At 39.9% G+C, this 7,689-nt stretch overlaps 1 long non-coding RNA gene across 1 annotated transcript in view; it reads left to right on the forward strand.

Moving 5' to 3' along the window:
• LOC133655907 (uncharacterized) overlaps positions 1-6,908 on the forward strand; it is a 104,459-nt gene extending 97,551 nt beyond the window's left edge. Inside the window, exons 2-3 of the long non-coding RNA XR_009827063.1 lie at positions 3,768-4,472; positions 5,738-6,908. This is a non-coding gene — a long non-coding RNA (uncharacterized LOC133655907). The remainder of the gene's footprint in view (positions 1-3,767; positions 4,473-5,737) is intronic.
• Positions 6,909-7,689: the final 781 nt, after the last annotated feature.

Below are 7,689 nucleotides of genomic sequence, written 5' to 3' on the forward strand. Positions count from 1 at the left end.
GAGCCGATATTTTTCTCAGTTGTAACACCCTTCACTTTACCCAACAATGGGTCTGCTAAGCTCCGCTTTCAGGTCGGAATGACGAGGCTGTCGATTTGTGACAATTTGATCGCTTTATTCTTATTTCTGCAGGACACAACTGGACACATTTGCCAGTAGCCTCTACTGCTGCGTGCTACCGCTCGTTTACTGACGTCACTCACCCAACACACAGCCATTCTTAAAGGAGCACACACACACATATACGCTGCTCTCATAACACTAGTGTGGGTTTCGCCATCTTTCTGTCTTGCTGTGGATTCTCTGCATGGAGTGAGAAGAGAAACTGTGATATCTTCATAACCAATAACAGAAACTTGTCTTTATGTGATGGGACACAAGTAGGGGATTTAATTTTTTTATGTTTCATTGCCACGCATGTCTTAAAGCAGGGGTCACCAACGCGGTGCCCGCGGGCACCAGGTCGCCCGTAAGGACCAGCCTGTTCTAAAAAATAAAAAAAAATTTAAATAAAAAAATAATAATTTTTTTTTTTTTTAATTTAATCTACATAGAAAAAACACAAGATACACTTTCAATCAGTGCATCAACCCAAACAACCTCCCCCATGCACACTCATCCACACCCACTCACACAAAAGGGGTTATTTCTTTCTGCTACCAATATTCTGGTTCCCACAACATAGACAACACATCTGCAAGGGACACAGTCCCTGAAGCACACATGATTGTATAGGCTGCTGGTCCACTAACATTTTCATTAATTACTATTTTTTATGTAATTATTTTTATATTGTTTTACTTTCTTTTTTATCCAAGAAAATGTTTTTTATTTATTTATCTTATTTTATTTTATTTTTTAAAAAAGGGCCTTATCTTCAACAGACCAGGTTGTCAATGAAATTAGATTTGTTTAAAGGGTTTTTTAAACTAGGCCCAGTCCAGATAATGTCCAAGTCGGACTCAGCAACACACACCTTCATTCATGTACACAGAAAAAAAATTAGGGAACACAACAGATTGCATATAATTTATAAACAAAATTACATTTTCAAAATAAGCATTTATGTACAATCCAGATTATGTCCAGGTCACTCAAATTAGGGAACACAACAACAGATATCATATAATCTATAAACATAATTATACTTTCAAAATAAGCCTTTGAGGACTTCTCATCTTTTTTTTAATGTTTTTTGGCATCATTATCGTTTTCAACCATGTAACTTTCTAAAGTTAGAAAATACTGAATAAATGTTTTAAAGAAAGTAATACTAAGTGAATATCTGTTTTTGGCCTTAAAAATAAACATTTTACCGAGTATTATAATTAAATTGACTAAATCATGATTGTCAATGAACTCTCCTAAAATAACAGAAACCACATTAAGCTTCATAAACAAACCAATCCTTAAACACATTTGTTCAACTTCCACCCAAAACAAAGACACAATATGACAATACCAAAACAAATGCAGGGTGGATTCAGGCTCCTGACAACAAAATCGGCAATCATCTGACTCTGTCATATTCCATAATTTTAACATTTTCCCTGCGGGTAAGAAGTTATAAATAATTTTAATTTGAAAATAACGATTTTGCACATCGATAGTGGTTTTATAGATTAGTTTGAATATGGCATCACATGGCAACGGGCAGTCAAAAAAGTCCTCCCATTTTCCATTTGTGTTGTATGAGGCAGCCTTCAAAGATTTCTTTATTAAATAAAAATTATATATTTTTCTATTTATTTTAGTTCCTTTTTGCCAACTAGAATTTCTTATTAGAGGTTTACAAACTAATAATTTAGTAGTTCCATAATTAATTACTTGTTTCCATCTTTTCCCAATTACTCCAGTTAGTTGATAAAATGAAAAGCTTGAGCAAGCATCACCATACATAGCTTTAAATTCATCATACTTCATAATTTTACCATTCTCATTGATATCATTGACAAAAATGATTCCTCTTTCAAACATATTTTTCCAAAAGAAAGGCTTTCCATCTATTACAATATTAGAGTTCATCCATATTAACTGCTGCAAAATATCGTCTCTTTTTTCTGGCACATAAAATTGAAAACACCACTATGAGTGGATTGTTTCCTTTATGTTTCCCAGCAGACTCTCTGGGAGGGGATCACTTGTAAAAAAGGATACAATTTCTTTTGATACAGTACATGTTTTTTGTCCAACCGGACATTTGTGTACCACTCAATGTTTAAATACATCTTTGGAACAATTGATGCTTTTAAAGACAGACACATAGCTTCAAGGTTGAGAAGTTTCAGGCCCCCATATTCATACTCTTTGTACAAAACATTTCTTTTAATCTTTTCTGGTTTGCCGTTCCAGACAAAATCGAAGACCCTCTGCTCATAAATCTTAAAAAAGTTTTGTGATGGAGCTGGTAATGACAAAAACAAATAAATAAATTGAGGAATAATTAACAAGTTGGCAATAGACATTTTACCACACAAGGTTAGGGATTTCCCTTTCCATAATTGCATAATTTTGTCCAGCTTTCTTAGTCGATTATCATAATTTACTAAGCCTAGATCTTCCAGATTTTCTGGGACAACAACACCAAGTATGTTAACTGGTCCATCTGTCCACAAAACAGGCACTTTGCATTCCATTCGAAAGGACGTTCCCTTTAGATCTCCGATCCTTAACATTTTACATTTATCATAATTAAGCTTAAGGCCAGATTGCTGTGAAAATATGTCCAAAAGATTAAGAAGGTTCCGCAAACAATGAGGAAAAATCTTATCTTTGTGAATCAGCCTTTTCTGACATGAACTTCATCAAGAACAAACACAGAACACGCCTCACTGATGCACATCTGCAAGACTCACTCAGAGTTGCAGTGTCAAGTTACACACCAGAGTACAACACACTAGTTAGCAGCATGCAATGCCAGGCTTCCCACTAACTGACAAAGAAACAGATAACAGATTTGGTGTCCAGTTCAAAGTGTGACATGATTTAAAAATTTGAGAGTTTACTTTTGTATTTTACCTGAGTTATTATTTGTACAAACATGGTGCAAAGTAATTCATGATTTGTTAAAAAATGTTAGTGGCTAGCTAGTTAAAATGGGATATTGTGATTTCACAAGACTGTCTTAAAAGTGATCATTTGAAAATGTTCAATTTGAAAAATGTGCACTTAGAGAAAATATAAAAATAAAGTGTTGCATATTGATATTTACCTGTTTCTATATATATTTATTGTGAGAAATCATTAAGATGATCAGTGTTTCCACAAAGATAAATATCATTAATTATTAATAATAACAGAGTTAAAGGTAAATTGAGCAAATTGGCTACTTCTGGCAATTTATTTAAGTGTGTATCTAACTGGTAGCCCTTCGCATTAATCAGTACCCAAGAAGTAGCCCTTGGTTTCAAAAAGGTTGGTGACCCCTGTCTTAGAGTGTTTTTATTGCTGTGTAATTTGATTGTATTTTTGATTGCATGTTTTTACACTTTGTGGAATTTGATTGTATTTGGGCTCTGTACCAAGGATGTACCGAGGATGTCGTTGTGGCTTGTGCAGCCCTTTGAGACACTTGTGATTTAGGGCTATATAAATAAACATTGATTGATTGATTGATTTTTAATTGCATGATTTTACTCCTTGTGGACTTGGCTGGTATTTTAAGACGTTGCCCCTAACAACCAAAGTGCCCAATCGAACGACACTTGAAATCAGACGCACCTGTGGAGCATTAGGACTGCATACGTTTAAAAGGGAAGAATTAACAGGCTTTGGGAAGAGCGACCGGACAGGATCGACAGGCTTTGACGAGAGCGACTGGGTGGATGCACGCAGGCTGGGAAAGAATCACCAGGACTACACAGCAGACCCCGCAGGCTACCGGAGTGAACCCCAAGAAGCCCACGACACGCAGGGGCAGAGGAAACTCTCCCTCCGAAGTAAGTGTCGTGCATTGTGGATCTGTGGGGGTGTTCAACTGCCTTGGGCTGTGAGCTTGCGGGCTCGTGTGTTGTGTGCTGGCTGTGTGGTTCTGTGGGCAGGAGCGATCGGGACCCAGAGACCTGCGGTGACCCCCGGAAGCGACCAAGAGGCGGAGTGAGACGGGACGAGTACGGCCACATAGGTCCCACGAGAGACTGGAGCGATCGGGACCCGGAGACCTGCAGTGACCCCCGGGAGCGACCAAGAGGCGGAGCGAGACGGGACGAGTACAGCCACGTAGGTCCCACAAGAGACTGGTGAGGAGAGTGGGCGTACCCAATACTTCTACGCGGAACTACAGCAGAGGCAGGGGAAACCCTGCCTTGCGTGTAAGTGTGACGTCAGCCCGCAGAGCGTCTCCGTGTTTTTAAATGATTTTATCCCCGTGGCCTGCCTCCGTTCTAATTCTGTGTGCAGGAAGACGCCGTGGAAGTGGGCGGAGCCAGGACACTGACCCACTACGCCTGTCGTGACTGTACCCTCCCTGGATTGTAAGAAATTGTGAACAAGCATAATTATCTTTCCTTATTTTGGGACGGCTGCTCTCACTACTTTGGGTTCTTAATATTTATATTGATTTTAAGCAAAATTTTACTAGATTTAAATATTCTACCACTCGGGTCCATTACATTTAGTTTTGTTGGTTTTAATGCAGCCAGTTAACACCACATCCTGACACTTCCATACTAAATTAGTTGCTTCCCAAACTACTGTGTAGTGGCCAATAACTTATACACTACTACTATCTAGTGTCTCATATCTGCAACTAACTTAAATTCTATTTTAATTATTGTATAACATTAGCTGCGCTCATCCTACCTGGCTCATAGACACTCTCTCCACTGATAAATAGCACCCTTTGGAAAGTTGGAAATTGTTTTACTGTATTTATTGGCAGGCTTAAATAAGTCATAAAAATTATCAATAATTATCAATATCAATCAACATAAAAAATGTATATCCTGATATAGTTTTCGGCCATATCGCCCAGCCCTGCTACTGATTGTAAATGGCAGTGATTGACTGATTGATGAAGATGTTTGCAGCAGCCTTGCTTTAAGGTGACTTTGCACATATGCGTGTGTTTTGTCAAGTCAAATGAGACAATGTCTATCTTGTGTCTGTCCTTCTCCACCTTGCAAAGATGACTGATTGACATTTTACCCGTAGGCAAATTGTCCCTGACTGTTTCAAATGAGTCATTTCCTTGTTGAAGAGTGTATGCAAACAGACACATGTGCAGCAAAATATCCAATAATAAAAGTTCAGAAAGGCCTCCAAGAGCCGATGAATATAGGAAGGTCAAGTGTGTGTATTAGGGCAGCACGGTGGAACAGGGGTTAGTGCGTCTGCCTCCCAAACAAGGTCCTGGGTTCGATCCTGCGCTCAGGATCTTTCTGTGTGGAGTTTGCATGTTCTCCCCGTGACTGTGTGGGTTCCCTCCTCCCACTTCCAAAGACATGTACCTGGGGATAGGTTGATTGGCAACACTAAATTGGCCATAGTGTGTGAATGTGAGTGTGAATGTTGTCTGTCTATCTGTGTTGGCCCTGCGATGAGGTGGCGACTTGTCCAGGGTGTACCCCGCCTACCGCCCGAATGCAGCTGAGATAGACTCCAGCATCACCCGCGACTCTGAACGGGACAAGCGGTAGAAAATGGATGGATGGAAGTGTGTGTATGTGCGTGTGTGCACCTAACCTTAGAGGACGACAGAATGGCAGCCGACTAACCTGTCGACTCGCTCAATCCCCAGGCGACACAGTGTGGGAGGCCACAGCGAGAAGAAAGACGGTGAGACGGAGAGATAATGACGGCCACGGCGAGACGGATGGCGGGATGTTAAAGATTAAGGAGCAAAGAGGGACGGACGGCAGACATCAGGAAGAAAAGTGTGGGTTGTAGAGAGTGGAGGCATTGTTTAATCATTGGGAAACAAGACGCTGAGAGATGAGGGGTGGTAAGATGGGTAATGGCGGGAAGGCAGATGAGGAGAGTGACAGATACGACGACAGAGGAGGGGAGTCCGGAATGAGAATGAAGTAAAGCAAGGAAGGACATATGGAGATTTAAAATACAAGACACACAGCAATGGATAAGGCGGTATAAAACATGAAAGGTAAACAAATTGAAAGACAAGTCTTAAATTAGTATACTAAAGCTCAGATATTTCGGGGAAATCCAATTCGACATTTTCCATGAGGATTGTGGATAAGAAATGTATTCATTTTTGCACAGATTTTTGACTATATCTGTTGATACCTTGGTTTTCCTTATTAATCTGTCACAATCATGTATGACAGTTTTGGACTTTTTATTCTCTTTTGTTTTGTATCGTTTCCTGTATACGCTCTTTTTCATAGTTCCACTTCCTTTGTTGGCATGAAGATATTTACTTCACTCCTGTTGTAAGCGCTGTTCTCCTCATCTGCTCCCGATTGGTATTTCTTTGCTCTTGTGCGAGCAAAACATGTTTGCACTCGCAAGATCTTTTCGCTCACAACCTTTTGGCACTGTATTAAAATAAAACAACACTGAATACATCTAAATGGTTGAAAGTGGAAGCATGAGATGGCCCAAACACAAGGACAATGTTGTTGCATGGAAAAGCTAGCAGGCAACATGCAAACAGGGAAACGTTGTACAGATAATAGCGGTGCAAAGGAACTTCCATAGCACTACAGAGTTGACCTGAAAACAGAGAGGAGTCTAGTGGAAATAAACTTTCTTGCCTAGAAAACAGAGGCTGGATGTCCACCCAAAGATATGTTGTCTGTGCACAACCTCTTTGATTCAGAATTTTTACACTTGCAAGATTTTTTTGCTTACAATTTGCTCTTACTGTATTAGAATTACACAGCAAATACTGAAGAAATCGAAATGGTTGAAAAGCAATATTGTTAAAGGCCAACTGAAACCCACTACTACCAACCACGCAGTCTGATAGTTTATATATCAATGATGAAATCTTAACATTGCAACACATGCCAATACGGCCGGGTTAACTTATAAAGTGCAATTTTAAAATTCCTGCCACACTTCCGGTTGAAAAACTCCTTTGGATATGATTTATGCGCGTGACGTCACAAAAGCAACGGAAGTGGTTGGACCCCATCGGACCCGATAGAAAAACCTCTTGTTTTCTTCGACAAAATTCCACAGTATTCTGGACATCTGTGTTGGTGAATCTTTTGCAATTTGTTTAATGAACAATGGAGGCTGCAAAGAAGAACGTTGTAGGTGGGATCGATCGGTGTCTTAGCGGCTAAGTATAATACTTACAGCAACACAACAAGGACTACTTACTACGCCTAGCCGGTGCTTGCCGCCAAACCCACGGATGAAGTCCTTCGTCGCGCCGTTGATCGCTGGAATGCAGGTGAGCACAGCTGTTGATGGGAAGATGAGGGCTGGCTGGCGTAGGTGGAGCGCTAATGTTTTATCATAGTTCTGTGAGGTCCGGTTGCTAAGTTGCTAAATTAGCCTTAGCGTTGTTAGCAACAGCATTTTTAAGCCTTACCAGGCTGAGAATTTTTAACCGTGTAGTTACATGTACATGGTTTAATAGTATTGTTGGTCTTCTGTCTATCCTTACAGTCAGGGGTTTATTTATTTTGTTTCTATCTTCATTTGAGAACGATGCTATCACGTTAGCTCAGTAGCTAAGTGTGTCACTGATGTATTGTCTTGGAGATAAAAGTCACTTTA

This window comes from Entelurus aequoreus, linkage group LG08, assembly GCF_033978785.1.
Source record: "Entelurus aequoreus isolate RoL-2023_Sb linkage group LG08, RoL_Eaeq_v1.1, whole genome shotgun sequence".
NCBI classification, from domain to species: domain Eukaryota; kingdom Metazoa; phylum Chordata; class Actinopteri; order Syngnathiformes; family Syngnathidae; genus Entelurus; species Entelurus aequoreus.